This window comes from Lontra canadensis, unplaced genomic scaffold (assembly GCF_010015895.1).
Source record: "Lontra canadensis isolate GAN:19392208 unplaced genomic scaffold, GSC_riverotter_1.0 scaffold16, whole genome shotgun sequence".
NCBI lineage: Eukaryota > Metazoa > Chordata > Mammalia > Carnivora > Mustelidae > Lontra > Lontra canadensis.
In genome coordinates this window covers 7,717,092-7,734,618 of record NW_022631010.1, presented here as the reverse complement: position 1 = coordinate 7,734,618, position 17,527 = coordinate 7,717,092, and positions in this window count along the sequence as shown.

Sequence of the window (17,527 nt, the reverse complement as noted above, 5' to 3'; positions counted from 1 at the left end):
AAACATCTGTGGGTGGCGACAGCAGGCTGTCCCTGTACCCCCTAACCCTAAGCCTTCCCTAGCGCGTCTCTCATCCGTCATCCAGCCCCTTTTGGTAGGCCATCCATATAGTGTGATGACATTTTTATTTTGCTGCCAGTGGTTCCCAGATGTTCTCCTTCTTGGACCTCCTCCCCTGGGGTGTGAGTGGTTTCAGAGCGGTTGCTCCCAGAGGATAGTCTCCCCCGGCATCCTTCTGTCATCAGTGCCGGGCACACGCCTGCTTTTCACCCCTTTGGAGTCTTACTAGTGTTAGGGCCGATTTAATGTTAAAACCTGTTTAACTATTAGGGCCTGCTTAGCCAGAGCGACTCCATATTGCTTAGGTAGCCATATTGTTGTTTACATCCATGGACTTCATTCCGGGAATAAACACCCCAGTAGTTCCTGATATCAGTTCCAGTATAGGTTCCGGGAGTAAACACCTTAACAATAGAAGCCACGTACCTTGGGTTATGCCCTATAAAACCAGCCTGTGAGATCGGGATGGGGTCGCTCTCTTCGGAGGCGGCCCTGGCTAGTCAGTCTGACTTCTAATGCTTGGCATAGAATAAAGCTTTGCATAACTTTCACTTTGTCTCAGTTTCATTCCTTTGATAACGGGCCCCAACAACTAGCATCTCTTAAAAATGCACCAGAGCTATCATAACCATTGCCCAGGAAGCTGACAGAAGAACAAGCAGAAACAGAAGAAGTGTCCCCTGGAGACCAGGAGGGTCTTTTGCTGTATGTTCGTTGAACTCCTAAAGCTGTTATGTCAGCCAGTGGCCCTCTAGACATGGCCTTGCTGTGTGAGGATCTTCTGTCCAAACTGGTGGAGGAAGGGAAGCCATTGCCCCCGAGAATGCCTGAGCTGGAGGCCGTGGCCATCTTCAAGTTGCTCTTGGCATAGGGTGGCCCGGGATGCTTCTGGCTCAGCAGGTGCAGCCTGAGGGAGGCGGCTCAGAAGGCAGGAGGAACCCAGGGCGAATTGCTTGGAGAAGCAGGTGCTATTTCTGGGCAGTCTGGGCATATTGCCTTACTCACTTCCAGCCTCGGGAGGAAATGCAGATGGCTCTCAGGACCCCAGCACCCCATGGAATCACCATGCTGAAATGAGACATACAGAATCCAACTTCTCGGATTGCAAACTTTTTGTGGGAATGTGCTGTGGAGAAACACTGCTCTTTCCCCTCCCGTTCCCAGGATGGTCTGAGGGATACGTGAGAACCCCACACGTAACAGAATGTTCCTCCTACAGTGTCTGTTTCACAGTTACCCCGGTTAAGCCCAGCTCTGCATTCTCGATGCCCACACATCGTATTTACGCATTAACCATTATCTCTAGTTACAGACTGAAGGGTCTGGTTAATCTTTAACAATGTTGGGGGGCAGATAAGATTTGGCAAGGGGAGTGGGCATATTGTCCCGATAACGTAATTCATTCACTTATTCTTCACCTCTCTTCCATGGCTACACTTTTTGCCAATAACTTTTCCATTTCTCTCACTAAATAGGTGGAGTCTCTTTCCTCAACATTTAGCCATGGACTCAACCACATGGCTGGCTTGGGCCACCAGAGGGTAGCCGAAGTGACCATGTGATGATTTTGAGCCTAGACCTTGAGAAGCCCTGCACGGGGCGGAGATACTGGGCCCAGACCTCCTAGCCAAGGCCAGTCTTTACCAGCCGACAGTCAGCCAACCCCAGACCATGAGGGAGCCCTGCCCAGACCAGCAGAATGTCGAGCTGGCCCCAAACACGGAAGTGATAAAAGCTTACTGTGGAAGCCATTGATGTTGTCTGGCTGGTTTTTTAAGGCAACATTATTATGGCAACATTTAACTGATGCTCCCTGTAAAGTGAAGGATGACCCCTTCTTAATATTGGGGATAAAGTGAACCAGAGGGAAATGGGATTTGGGTAGTTTTTCTAGAAAGACATGTCGGCTTTACACTTGATCTTAGCCAAAAGGTCAAGAAGTGATGGGAGATATGTAGGCTTTAAAGTTGTAACATATTAGTGTCACTCAATGTTTTTAATTCTCATAGGTGAGCTCATTGACTCTACCTGAAGCCCAGCCTTGTTCAGATCCCCTGGGGCCAGTCTTTTTTCCCATTCTGGTAGGACTTAGGGAGCCCTATAGCACTAGCTCAGCGATTCAGAAGTTCAACTTCAAGCAATTTCGCTACAGGGTCTGTTCTGTTCTCATCTTCTTCCGGTGACTACGTCTTGGTCTTTTCTGAGATTCACACAGCTGTGACCTTCTGGGTTCTCAGGGTCCACATGTTCTCCACTCCTTGAGTTACTGGAGCCCTACTGCTGATCTGTGTTTTCCAAATTGGGAGTGTCACATACTGCCTGTGCCGTAGTTACAGGTCCAGGATGTAAGTAACAAACAACAACAATGGACCACCTCTCCCCTATAAATTAGTCTCTTCTTTCACAACTAGATTCTGTCTCCTCCAGGCCCCAAGGGCCTACTCCACTGTGCAGGAGTGTTTTTTCTGTCTTGGATCTTATCCTACCATCAACCCCAACCTTTTCAGGACAGAGAATGAAGATATGGGGAATCAGGCCATGGGAGACAGTGACTGGGACCCTAGTAGATGGATTTTAGGGAAAGATGGTGTCCAGTGCCAGGCCACATGGCTCTCCTGATTAATATGAGCTTAGAATGGAAAGATTAAGAGAACTCTGGGTTCATTAGCAGCTAGAAACCACCTTAGCAGCTGGATATTGATTCAATTTTAACTAAACATAATTAAAAAGAGAGAAATTAGGGCAGAATTTCCCCACGTGTAATAATATTGGGGATAGGAGATATTACAGAAAAAAAGGGGGGAGTCCATTGTCATAAAATATGAGGAACGCTGGCTAAGCCTTTAAACATACTTCTTGGTTGTAGTTCTTAGAAATTTTTGCAAGTGATTATTGTCAGTCTCTAAAAGGGAAGATTTTAAAATGTAGTTACCTCAGACTTCTTTATCACAGAGTCTCTCCAGAGACATTGTGGAACGTGGAAATAGTGAAGAAGTGTGACACCCTCCATTCCAGCAAGCGTAAAGAGGTCCCACCTGATGGTCTGTGCAGAGCCACCAAACCCAGGAGAGAACTCGGGCCCTGGAGGTGCCGGGGAAGAGGCAGAGGCAGAGTTGACACACAACTCAGTCTGGAGACACTTGGGAACATCAAAACACCTCCCTCCAGCCAGAACTGGCAGTGTCTTTGGGCTCTAAGGATGCAGTCAAAACCGGAAGATGGTTCTAGAAAGGCTGCGGCTTTTGCTTGCTGGGGAGTAGATCCAGCTCACATCTCTCTCAAACCAAAAGTTGGAGTGCCATCCCAGGAGGAAAGAGGCTGTAACTCCGCTCCCTCCTACCACCACCAGGAAGCTGATTCAAAAATCCAATCAGGGGCGCCTGGGTGATTCAGTGGGTTGGGTGACTGCCTTCAGCTCAGGTCATGATCCCAGAGTCCCGGGATTGAGTCCCATATTGGGCTCCCAACTCAGTGAGGAGTCTGCTTCTCCCTCTGACCCTCTCCCCTCTCATACTCTCTCTCTCTCTCTCTCTTTCTGAAATAAATAAATAAATAAATAAAATCTTGAAAAAAAAAATCCAGTCAGTTTCCATTAACTGCTAAAAGCCCGGATCGGAAGTCTGTATCTTAATTAGTACTTTGGAACTCTATGGTCCACCAGGTCTTATCACTTTTGCTTGGATCTTTTTGTTTTCTCAACTTAGAAATTTTTATGACAGAGAATTCTCTAGTATCTTCTTTATTTTTTTTGAACTTCCTGGATGATATTTACATAGGGATATTCACCATCCTTTATGAAAATTAAGGACATAGATTTCCTTTCCTCTAGAGATAAGTCAATGTATAATTTCCTGTTCAAACAGATTTGCTTTTGAGAGGAAAAGGGGGGCACTGTTCATAACTATTTTGGAAGGAACTGTCCCAGGCAAACGGCAGTGTGTGGTCACCCCACTCATAGGAGTATAAACATCTGTGCACATGGGGTTTTGATAACAGATGTCAGATATTGATGAAGCTGTAGAGATGACCGGCCAGGGAGAAAAGACGGGTTAGGGGCCCAGAGGGATGGTGGGAATGGCTAGTGCCAGGGACCCAGGGAAAGGAAATGACTCTGATTATTATGGCAACGTGTAGGTGATTATAGTCATGGGCACATAGACTTTGGAAGACATTGAAGATAATATTAAAATGCAGAGGAAAAGCCCTGCTTCTGCAAGGTTTGGAGAAACGATGTGTCTTTGAATTAGCTCAAGTTGTTCCATAGCCTGTTCTGAGGCTGGTTAAGTCTCTCAATCTCTACACGTCAGCGGGGATCTGGCGTCCCCACATTAGTTCAGTATGCTGATGGATCTTTGCCACAAGGGATGAGGGGATGCCCAGGGAGATGACTTTGTAATTCTATGATGCTTTAATACCATTAAGATACATGGTGAGTTTCTACTTTGGAATATTGGAAACCAAGAGGCATAGGATTTGTAAATTATATTTCATAGAATCACTATTATCCAAAAAGCCACAATCATACAATGGCCATTTAAATAAACTGCTGTAGTTATTAATTAGTGGTATAGTTTATATCCAAGATTAGAAAGCAGAAAATTCTCTAAGTGGGAGAAACTTAAGACTAATTTCATTGATACTGGTTTTTTTTTTTTTTTTTTGATACTGGTTATTTTTTAAAAAAAAATTTTGTGTGTGCACTTCTCTTTTTCTTCCTCTTCCCTTTCCTCCCCATTATTATTATTATTATTATTACCAATAGTAGTAGTGGTAGTATTGTTTGCTAATGTTAATGAACCTAGAACCAGGCACTGTGCTGAGTGTTATTGATCCTGACTCCATCACTAATGAAATTCCCATTTCACAGATGAGAAAGCTGAGGTTTAGAGATAGTATATGATTTGTCTAAGATCAGAACACTAGTAAATAGGTTTAACATCCAGGCCTATCCTCCAAAACCTGTGCCATTGGTAACCTCCTCAACTTGTTAGTTAAGCTAACCTGCCTAGGATTATCTGGCACAGAATATTTGGTCAGCATTTCCAAATTTTCTAAGCATAAAAAAATCAGAGTCTGTTTTTTCTTTGATTCTTTGCACCAGAGAATGTTAACGGCTTTCAGTCTAAATAGCAAAAAACAAAACAAAACAAAACAAAAAACCAAAACAAAACCAGGAGCACGTGAGTCCCTGTCTTGGGGGCAGTTATATGCAGAGAATATTTGACAACCTCAACAGATTATTTTTCAAACTCTCTCCTCTGTGCAACAAAATTCTTCTCAGTAATAATTATGTACTACTGATTAGTGATGACCATTATTTTCTTGCTCTGTAATTTAGTTTTAAAAATTCATTTAAAGAAGACTACATTTCAACTTTAAAGAATTATTGAATTTTGGTAAAATATTTCATATGTAAACCAAATTTAGCACTTATCAAAAATAGTACACTTCTCGTTGGCATACTATTTCACAATTTCAATGCAAATATGGCTCCTCACGGTCACGTAAGATGGCAGAATTGAACTAACTCAGGTTTGTTTGTCTTACCCGTGTGACCGTTGTTACTTTGAATCTATGGGCTAAGGGCAGGCATGTGGAGAAGCCAGGTGATGGAGACACGCAGCCCCGGAAGGTGATAAACCCACTTTCAGAATGATTGTAGGAGGCCTTCTGTCAGGGCTAACTACAACTGGAAGAGCTTCAAATTACCTTCTACGTAGAATAAAGTGTTCAGGAAGGATACATAACGAGCATGTGTTAATATGAAGTTCCATATACATTGTCAAAACCTCACATTACTCATCCTAATTATTTAGAATGCAGTCTAACAAAAGATTTTTGGGGAAAGAAGAATTTTATCATATGGTTTAGAATAGCTAGCTCGCATGATAATAAAAAGTAGAGTAACTTTTACTTGTTTTTAATACTCATTTGAAATTCCCAATAGACTATGCCTCCCTTCACTGACTATACCCAAGCATAGCACTCCCACCACCTACCATTGGTATCCTGCTGGTACCCCAATCTAGTTCTGGGGGCGTGTGCTTCCTGTAGGGACTGTCTACACTGTTGGGAAGCTTTGAAGTTCCCACTTCAGTAGAAAAATGACTCTTTTGGGAAGGTCTCAATCATAGAGGAGAGAGGGGGCTCACATGTCTAGAGAGAGCTGAAGTTGGGAGAACAAGGTTGTGTCCTTGAGTACCTACCTCCCTGAGTCTGAGTGGTTTGGAAGAGCTCATGCTCAGAAATAGGCTATTAAACAAGGATGGCGGCCACTAAGGAAATGCCTCTGGTAACGAGGCACATCACTTGTTAGAGCCATGGAGAGGCTGGTGTGGGAGGACACTGAAGACAATATGAAAATGCAGAGAGGGGGCTCTGCCTTTGTATTTTGGGAAGAAGTTTGTGTCTTAGAATTAAGCTCAAGTTTATCATCAACAGGAGCTTGCCTTTAATTTTTTAATTTTTTTTTTCAAAGACTTTGAATGTTTGTTTTTTTTTTTTAATTTGATAGAGATCACAAGTAGTCAGAGAGGCAGGCAGGAGAGAGAGGAGGAAGCAGGTTCCCTGCTAAGCAGAGAGCCCCATGCGGGGCTCGATCCCAGGACCCTGGGATCATGACCTGAGCCGAAGGCAGAGGCTTTAACCCACTGAGCCACTCAGGTGCCCCTAATTTTTTAATTTTTTAAAGATTTTATTTGTTTTGGAGGGAAAGAGAGAGTGAGCTCAAGTCGGGGAGGAGAAGAGGGAGAGGGACAAGAGGATTCCCAGCTGTGTGTGGAACCTGAGCCAGTAAGGAGGTTGGATTCCATGATGCTGGGATCATGACCTGAGCTGAAATCAAGGGTGGGACACTTATCCGAGGGAGCCACCCAGGCACCCCAGGAACTTGCCTTTTAAAGCAGGTAGATAGCAGCATGTTGACAGTGATTCCTAGAGGAACCCTAGGGCTCCTCAAGGGCCAGAGGCAGGAGATGAATGATGGGGCTCATTGTGAAACCTCCCTTAGCCTGCCAGAGTGGAGAAAGATGGACGGGAGTAGGGTGCAGAAGGCATGTTCTGCCATCCTTCGGGAGGCACACATTCCTCAACGCCTGCCAGAGATCCCAGCCGGAAGCAATTCTTTAATCTGCATGAATTATGGAGAGAGACAGTTTGCGAAAACTTATGCAAAATTTGGAAAGACTGGAAGCCTTATTGTTCTCAGCCATAAACTGAGCTCTTAAATTAAAACGTCCAAGTTGCCCGTGCCAAGTAAAGGTCTTGCCAGACGTACTTTAATGAATGAAAAGACTAACTTGTGATTATGATGTGTGTGTTGTATTCAGTTAGGTCCTGAGTGGCTTAAAGAGAGTTCCCAATGGCATTTTTCTGATTCTAAAAACAATGAAGTCATTGTAGAAATCACAGGAAAATATTAAGAGTAGTCACCCACAATTTTATCTCTCATACTGTGTCTAGATTGTTAAATCTTGTCCTTTTCACTCCATAGGGTGCTGGAACATTTTCCTCTACAGGCAATCACTCTGTGGCAATACTTTTAATAGATGCATATTATTTCATTGTGTGAATATGCTCTAATTTATTCACTCTATCTCCTATCACTGGATTTTAATATTTTTAATTTTTTCATATAATAAATAACACTGTGGTGAGCACCCTTGTCAGATAAGTCTCTGTATACAATTCTGAATGCTTCCTTATCATAGAGTCCAAATCTCAAAAAAAAAAAAAAAATGTCAAGCTCCTGTTGTTGGTAAATGTGACCCTATTTCTAAGACATAAACTTTCTTATGAACTTGCAGAAGCACATTCCTCTTTCTGCATTTTAGTATTATCTCCATTGTTCTCCCAAGTCAACCTCTCCATGACTGCCCCAAGTGACCTTGTTAACCATTTTTCATGGTTACACTCAACAGGTAATTATTGCACACTCTCCATGTGCCAGGAAAGGTGGTAGATGCTGGGAATCCCATTGGGAACAAAACTGGAAACAATTCCCACCTCTGCCCATGGGGAGCTAAGTCCAGTGGTAGGTGGAGAGAGGTCGATCAAATAATCACCTGTGGTGTAAAATGGTACAACGGGGAGGTGTAGGTGTTATGAGAAGGTGTGGTAGGAAGATTTGACCTAGAGAGGTAAGGGAAGGCTTTCTTGAGCAAGTTAACAAACTGACCTCTGAAGAAAGAGAAAGAATTAACTAGGAGGAGAGGAGTGTGTGGAAGGAAAAAAGCACTCCAGGTGAAGAGTGCCACCCATCCAGAGGCCAGAGCATAGGTGTGCAGGAGCATAGAGAGGGAAGTTTACAGCTGCTGGGCTGGGTGTCCCGTGCATGACGGCTGTCCTACTTAGGACGACTTCAAGTGTTGGAAGGAGCAGTTTTGGGCTAGCTTAAGGAATTAAGGAAACAAAGGAGGCAGTGGGGAGGGAAAGGGTTATAGACCATCCACTAGGGTATGAGGCATTGGACCAACTACTCAAAGAGACGGAGGAACCTCACAGACCTTGGATGTACTCAGGAGACTACAGGGGGATGGGAATGGGACAGCTGACCTCTAGGGATCCCAAAGATGACGGTGCTGATGAAAAAGAAGAAATCCTCAGTGTTAAAGACAGTCAAGGCCACTGTTGGGGGTGGGAAATTTTTCCTCAGATTATGTATGTTGGACAAAACAAGACAATGAATGTGATGAGCATGTGCAACTCTTCTCAGGGTCAAGGCTTGCCCCTGGGACAATGTCTGCCAGCAGTCACCCACGTGTCTTTACCTGTGGGGAGTTGACCTTCACAGGATTAGCCTGCCCTCCCCCCACCCTCCTGCTCCAGTCTTGGGAAACGTGCACACTGGGATTATGACAATTATCAGAAAGGTAGCCACATTTCTCCTTCTCCCGTAAAAGATTCTGGAAACTTGGAGAACTTGAAAAGCTTGAGAGCTTTCATTGTAATTTCAAGGAAATCAGGTTTACTAAATGCTTTTACGGAAAGGTAATGTGTTCTGATGTTTAAAATTGGAGAAACACCTGACAAGGGAGAATGAAGAGCCCTGTCTGTATTCACATGTGCCCCCCGAGACTCACAAAAACAGCTGTGAGGTCCGTACTCTCAGGATGGCTCAGGAGGGCACCCAGAGCAGGGCCTATGTGGCTCAGTAAATAAATAATAACAATCGATTCTGAATGTGAGTATAAAAATTAGTTCTCATTCTATTGAGATTTATACTGAATTTAGAATCAATTAGGTCAGGAACATGATGTTTAGAAAACTGACCCAGAAAGTAGAAATCTCCAAGATTTTGTAATATAGATTAAATTGGGGGAGATAAGAAAGGAAGGATATACCTGTCCCTACTACCCCCTACCCCCTCTCCCCCCACAAAGAAACCCCTATGGTTTAAAGCAGAGACAGCCTTCCCATGCTAATTAATCATGACACTCCTTCCTGCCCAGGGAAAGAGTCTCAATCTTTCTCAACACCATACTCTGGATAGCCATTACCAATTTGTTGAGTAGAGCTGGCATACCTGGTGAAAGGTATTTGCAATCCCTTGCCTCAAGGTATTCAGGTCATCCAATTAAAATGGATATTGTAAATGGGATTGTCAATGAATAAATAATAATTATCTTCATGTGCTAATACAAAAAAAAAAAAAAAATCCAGCCCCGCACTGTCCCAGGTTACTGGATATCCACACCAATGTGCCATCATTAGGAATAGCTATAGTTTTTGTTTCTGTTTAAAATAGTTAAGAGTTGTGGTTGCTAACTGGGTACAAATGAATGGACTCAAGACTCTGAATGTGAGTGTTCTATTCACTTTCTCTAGTGGCACAAAATCACTTGTGCAGACACATGTGGACTTCAAGGTCAGAGTTGGTGGAGATAATGCAGTGAGGACATGTTAGAGATAGAAGGGGCTTCAGGGCCCAGAGTTTTCCTAGAGGAAGCTGCAGGGTCATGAATGATGCCCACATGCTTGCCTAAGACTTCAGAAAGAAGGCAGGGCCACAAGACTTACTAGCATTAATATCTGTCATTTATGGAGCAATCTGCACGGGCCAGAATCTCACTCTAATATCACAGCTATTATAAAACAAAATTCGATTGAGTACATTTGAAGATCTAATTGACTTTATTAAGCAATTCATGAATTGGGCAGCATCCCATCTAGCAAGTAGAGAGATGATCCAAGGAGTTGTACCACATGAAAGGCTTTTTGTAGGAAGGGGGGTGGGGCAAGAAAATTCGTAGCAAAAGAAAAGAAAGGATTGTCTCAGGCCAGGACATCTCCTTTTGGGGGAAAGGGACCTGCAGGGTTGCTAATCATACAGATGACTTCACTAAGGCTGATCATAAAATTTCCCGCGCATTTAAAAAGGTCATCTTCCTAGAATACGTTGAAACTGTAATTAAGTCTTGGTTTGCTGTTGTGGGGGGTAAATGACTCCATTTTAGGCTCGTTTCTCTTTCTCTCTCACTCTTTTACATAGTCATCGTGTTGTAGAGTAAGTTTTATTCTCCTCCTTTGGTTCATGAGCAAGCTGAGGCTCTGGGAAACAGAGATGTAGTCAGGGTCACACAGCCCTTAAGTTTCACTCTTGAATTTGATCCAGTGACGGGGGCTCCAGAGAAACCTCTATATACGACCACACTAGACTTTCCAGATGTGGCCCCAAAGTAGACATTTGGGGTGTGTGGCCCCAAAGTAGACATTGGGAGAGTTACTCCCAGGAAAATACATGCCAAGAAAGGCCAGAGATTGGGCAATGTGGGCAGGGGTTGAGGGGAACTGCTGGCAGAAAGAGTGATAAGTCCCTAGAAAAAGACAGGTATAGTTTTCTTGATTTGAGGCAAGTTCCCAGCCATCTTGTGAGAGAATGTAAGAATAGACAACTCCCATCAGGCCAGCAGGTGGTCTAATCCTATCAGGAACCATAAAATTCCCAACGCTGATTCAAAAATTGAAGATTGACCTGATGCCCATTGAGTTATCTTTATAGAATCTAAACCTCCTTGAATACTAAAACCAGACCAACTGGAGCCAGACGACCAAAGCAGCCCCTTCGCCCCAATTCCATGGCCCCTTCCCCACTGCCCAAGCCCCTTCACAAACATACACGCATCCTTAGCTGAAAACTGGTCCAACACTGCTTTGGGAAATTTCCCTGGTGTTCTTTACTTGCTGCCGGTAAAGCCTTCCCTTTTCCTATTCTTTGGCTGCCTTGTGTCTTTTGGCTCAACCCCCACCAAAGGCAAACCCAGTTTTGGGTCACAGGATAAGATGTTGGATAATCCCGCTGTTTCAGTTTTGCATTTTGATTTACCCAATATTGTGAAAATAACAGGATGCTTTAGTTAACGGCTTAATTTAGAGCTGGCTAGCTATAGGGCTACAAGAGCTAACAAGGTGTAAAAGAAATAGAAGGTCTGAGGATAATGTGGTCCCTCCAGTTACCATCCGAGTGCTGGGGTGTGGCCCCAGCCTCGCTGCTCCCAGGGGCATCTGGGGACCAGCAGCTGACCTCACCTGGGTCCTTGTTGGACAGAGTCTTAGTCGCCACCTAGGACCTACAGAATCAGAATCTGCTTTCTTAAAAGAAGCACTGAGCTACGGGGTACAAACCAGAAGGGAAGAGAGGCTGGAAAATATGAGAAGAACCAGCTAGCTATACTCAGGGGGGAAAAAAAGGCAAAAGAAGGTGGTGGCTATTGTTGCTGTTTTCTCAGAGAAAAAAAGTAAGGCAATTTCAAATTTAACTCAGGGAGATAGGTTTTTTTTTTTTTCTGGTAAAATGAGAAGCCGGATGGGTTTATGCAAAACAGGGTAAAAAAGACTAGAGGCCTAGGAGAGCTGTTGTCACATCTGGTGGGCACGAAATCAGAATGAGTTAAATAATGTTGTCTTGCTCTACCTTTGCTTATGAGCTAGGCACCATGGCTTTGGGGGTTGTCTTCTTCCTTGGTGACATCCCACACCCAAGGGACGCAGCTTGTTAGAAATTATAAAATGCCTGTGATGTCTTGCAGAGGGGGTGGGAGAGTGGGAGGGATGGGGCCTGAGTGGAGAGAGAAAACTGGATGCAGGCCTGAGAAACAGGGAAAACCCTGGAAGGGGGCGGGGCTTCAGAAGCAGCCTCTAGCTGGAGGATCTCAGACTTCTGCCTGGTGACGGTGAAATTTCAGCTGTCTCTAGGCACAGCTCTCAGAAAATAAAGAATAACTTTGTTGGCCGGGAAACTGACATCGATTTTTTTTTCAAAAAGGAACATAGCTTTATAGTTTTCTATACTGATGACGAAAATAATACGTATTACAAAGCAATTAAGAGTGAAGAAAAAAATGTGAAATAGAAAATGAAGGTAACTTCAAACCGCAGAGAACACATACACACATACACACACACACACACACACACACACACACACACCCATCACAGGCACAGTGCTTTACACACCTGGTATCACATAAAACAGGTTCTTAATGCCAAGCTTGGAGAAGGCAGTGCTCTGTGCTCCTAAAACCCAAAGGATAAATGGTTCAGGTGATCCTAGTTTGAGAGTGAGAAATATACACAAATAATTTCTATTAATCTTTTAAAAAGTTTTAAGCGGTTTTATTAAGCCGATGCTAAAACAACAGTATTCTTTCCATGAAATTCACTGAAGGTGGGGTGAATTTATACAGCTAATGAAACAAAACAACCTAGCCAGTTAACCTACCCTCATTTAACTAGAATCTATAACCATCTTTCATTTGCTAATCTGTAGAGAACAATAGGAAAGGGGGAGGAGGGTTGTGTGAGGGACAGTGTCAGCTTGCCTTCAGGGAAGGGGTGTCTCTGCGGCCACAGCACTGAGCTGGGGAGGGAGCAAGGCTTTAGTGGAACAGACTAGTCCACCTAAACTGACTCTCAGGGGGCCTCAGGGTCTTCTCAGAAGCCCCAGGCTAGGAGCAGCTCCCTCCCCACTCTGGGGCACAGCAGGGCCCCGCCCTGCAGCCTGAAAGCAACCCTTTGACTTACAGACAGAAACTGAATAAATGCTTGCTTTGAACAGGTCTCATGTGGCCGGAATGGCTTTGGCCTTGCTCAGAGCCCAGACTTCTCCCCTGGTCCAGCCCATGTGGGTCTCCCCGCTCAGAGCCCCCACCTCTGGGCTGCTCTCTTGTTAACCTTAAGACTAAAACAGCCAGTTATTTTACCAGCAAAGGTGGAGTTATTTGGGAACAGCAGAGAATTACAATACAGGACAAGCAAGCTAGAGCAAAACTGTAAAGTTTTTCCGGCGAGATAAACACAACACCAGGCAAAGTGGGTGCAAGGCAAGATTTATTAAAGGCCCTCTCCGGTGCAATTTCAGGGCTCAGGTGAAAGAGAGCCAGGAAAATTGAGACGGGAGGAAGGCACTCTTGGGCGAGGTTCCACAACTCTGGGAACAGAGTGGGGGAAGTCGCCCCTAAGGCAGGGAGGAGGGGGCTTTTAAGGGGTCTCGAGGGGAGCTCAGGGGTCTTTTGGCAAGTTTCCCTTATTCGGATATATCGCCTGCTCGTCGGGGTCCCATTGGTCCACCAGGGCCCGGAGCGGGGTCTCAGATTCCCGCTTGTCAGGGTCCCATTGGTCCATAGGAGCGCGGGGCGGGGGTCTCAGATTCCTGCTTGGGCCTTTGTTCTCCTGTTGGAGCTCAGGTCTTGTGGCGGGAACTTTCGCCATCTTAAGTAGCCCTTTCTGCCAGCCCAACAAAAACCAAGCAAACAAAGGAGAGGAACCTTATTTTATGGAGAAGAAGGATGAAGTTGGGAGAGGTTGTTTTGAACAATGGTCCTTTGGAGAGAAAACAAGAATTCTCATTGGCTGAGTTGGGGAGGTGGTCAATTTCCTATAGGAACTGAACTACCCATCTTTTCCTGTTGAGGCTTTGTCATTCATGATTCCTTCCTGTTGAGATTCTTCTGCTGGGACCTGTAACTCACAGTTCTTCCTGTAACTGACATTGAGTGCTACAGCTCCCCCACCAACCTCCCTTTCTAACCCCACCAAGTCCACTTTAGTCAGGTTTCCCTTTATTAATTTTCACACTCTCTACCTCTGGAGCCAAAAAAACCCTAACCACCTTGACCTTACCCGGTGCTTGCAATCCCTTCCCTCTTCAGGTCTGATACTTGTGCTCCTGACCCTGCTCTGGGCATTTGCTTTGTCCCCACACTCCTTTCTTTGCTTGAGATTTGGCATCAGTGCCTTGACCCTGGTCAATCCCAGGGTCAAGTGTCCTGTGACTCATAGAGCTTTAGGCAAGCGTTCCAGCCGATGGCCCCTCCTTCCTCTGCCAGCTTCTGCATTTCAGGTTAAGTTTACTTGGGTCAAGGCCTTAACAACTTCTCCCACCACCACCCCCCATTTTATTTTCAAAACTAGAACATCTGCATCAGGGAAGGTGATGATTCAAGGGCGTAAGAGAAAAGTTAAGGTAGTTTCTGTTACACCAAGAGGGGCAGAGAAAGGGGGCAAATTCCTCCACTGGAAATCCCACAGCCATGAAAATAGATGAGAAGGTGGCATTTTTTTTTTTTTTTTTTTTTTTTTTTTATGCCTTGCTTATCAGGGGAGAATATCAGCAGCGTTTCCCTATGCTGTGAGAACTGGGTTGGAGATGCCCCTTTAGGAAGAGGTTTTTTTGTTTCGTTTTGTTTTGTTTATTTTTTTAATATGGAGTTCTTGGTCACTTTCCCAGATTCTTTTTAAAAAACAAACAAACTCTAACTCAGAGGGGCATTCACGGGCATGAGTGAACACACACACACACACACACACACACACAGATACACACTCTTAATTTACATCGATTCTAACCAATCCAGATACTTTGCCCTTGGGGCCAGTGTCCTTGGGGCCAGAATGAGGACCTGGCTTCTACTGCCTCTTCTTAGGCAAAGGACAATCGTGCTGGACAGCACAGCTGAGGATTGACAACTAGGCACCCAGTCACAAGACTCTTTGGCAGGGGAGAGACTACTTGGCAAACCACGGGTATCAAGAAGGGAAAAGACAATAATTGAGCTCTGGATATTATTTATAGACGTCTGGGGCTGGCTTGATGTGGACTCCAAACAAGCAGTTGATTTGTTTGGAAACTCAAAGGAGTCATCTTGTGTCACATTGTCACAAGAACCCCTGGGTATGAGGAAAACTTCACTTCTTCCTTTGGCTGATCTGGTAGGGTTTGTGCTGTCACCTCCTTCCTGTATCCTCTTGTGGGTCCTCAGGTCCAAAGGTCAATTGAATTAAATCTCACCTTCTTCTACTGAATGAGGATGGCTCTAGTAATGCCTTAAATGTAGATTTTGCTTGTTCTTCAGAACAGTCTTTGGAAAAGTCCAGTTGGGAAGATGGTAACATGGGAGGTGAGGTGAGGTGCCCAAGGTCACGAGGAGGGGTGGAGGAGCTGGAATTGTTCTTCCTACAAGTCATCTGGCCTTGCTGTGCAGATTTGCTTTGACTCTAGCGTATGTCCTCCACGATCATGACCAATGCTTGAAGAACTGATTGGACATCCTGCCCCAAACCCTGTTCTCAAGCTATCCAAGCAATCTCGACTATTGATAAATCACCTTAATTTCTCGTGTCATGTGGTTTTGTTCTTAGCATTCCCTGGCTAAGCTTCACTTATGGGAATTGGGCTTGAACTTGTGCTTTGAAAGAATAATATTGAACACTCATGCATTCATTCAACAAATACTTATGGAAACTAGTCAGTTGAACTGGGAGATGAGGACTGTGCCAGGCATGGGGATCTAACAGCATTCAGCATCTCTCTCCCAGCCGCTCCAGGGAACCCTGACACCTTCCAGATAAGTCTGTAATTAGAAGCCAAGGTGAATGTGGAGAAGGAAGGAAACAGGTTGCTGTGAGGGCACAGGATAGAAGAGTCAGGAAGGCTTCCCTACAGGGTGGCATGAGAGCTAAGGTCTGGAATATAAGAGGGATGAAACAGACCAGGGAAGGGTGGCAGCAGGTGCACTCTGGGCAAAGGCCCTGTAGCAGAGGGCCCCCGAGGTGCTCACAGAATGGAAAGTAGGCCCCTGGCAGCAGCATGGCAAGAGTGTGGAAGGCTGGACAGGGTCACCCGGGGATCTCTTCCAGGGCCACAACAAAGGCAACCCCCGCCCCTGAGTATGTCAAGGGCTCAGCTGAGCTGGGGGACAGCAGGCTGAGCTGCCAGCTCTCAGAGAAGCCTGTGGAAGCAAAAGCCATAATGAGAGTAAATGCATGGTGTGAGAGTCTTAACCGGAGAAAGCTAAGTCCCACATTCCTTTCGCTCCTGGACTGGATGCTGGTTGAGCGTCAGGTGGATCAACACAGAGGTGGGGAGAGCCTTGGACAGAAGGTTCCAGCAAAAGCCTGTCATGGACCCTGGAAAGGGAAGGGAGCAGAAGGGTGCTGGGGACTGAGAGTGGGGGCAGTGTCTTCAGGGCTCCCCCTTCCTCCACCCCACCTCCAAGGAGGCTCAGCAAGGCTCCCAAAGAAGGTCTGCCCAAGGCCCAGATAATGAGACTAAGGAACCAAGGTGTCTTTGCTAGGAATGCAAACATGTGACAGAGCATGGCTGACTGGGGTGGAGGGGCACGGGGGGCGGGGGAGGTGCCTGAGACCCTGACTGCAGCTCCCCTTACACACCGCCCCCCTAAGCAGGTGCCGGAGGCCAGCCAGATAAGACTGGGTATGGCCTGTGGTCGGGTCCAAAAAATCACACAGAGCAGAGATCCGGTAGAGAATAGGAATCAGCCCAGAGAGATCAGAGGGAATGAATGAGGGGGTTGTGCTTTTTCCTGAGCAAGAGGGGATGTGACCAAGTGTGAAAGGTTTGGGGGAGAAGGGGAGGCAGAGGGGAGAGGAAAGGGGATAAGGGGAAACGACTAAGAATAAGACAGGAGGGAGGAGTAGTGTAGGGATGGATAGCCTGCGAGTGGGGTGGGGGGAGAAGGGACCTCAGGCCAGCCCCTGATGAGTCAGCTGGTTCATTTTCCAAGCTGGAAGTCAGCAGTCCTCAGCCAGGGGAGTGAACTGGGCTCTAGGCAGCTGAAGGTTCAGAGACCAGGAAAGGCTCATGTCCCTGCCCCCAGGGAGGCCAAGATTGGATGCTCCTTGCCCCCCCCCAACAAAATCCCACAAATTCCCACCCAGGCCCTGGGTTTGCAGATTGAAGGAGACCCCACTCCTTCAGAGTCTGAGCTCAGAGGCTAGTCTGAGCTCAGAGGCTAGTCACTTTGTATCATTAGCATCATAACTACAGATTTCACCCTACAACAATTATAATCCCTTATTTTACAATAAGGGATAAGGATTGTTTAAGATCTATTATGAAAAATTATCCAAAACTTGCAAATAAGGCAAAAGAATGTGCACTCTCTCAAAGTCCCGGGGGCGGGGGAGGGGGAGGGCACTGCCCAACGGACCCTCCCCAGGACCATGTAAG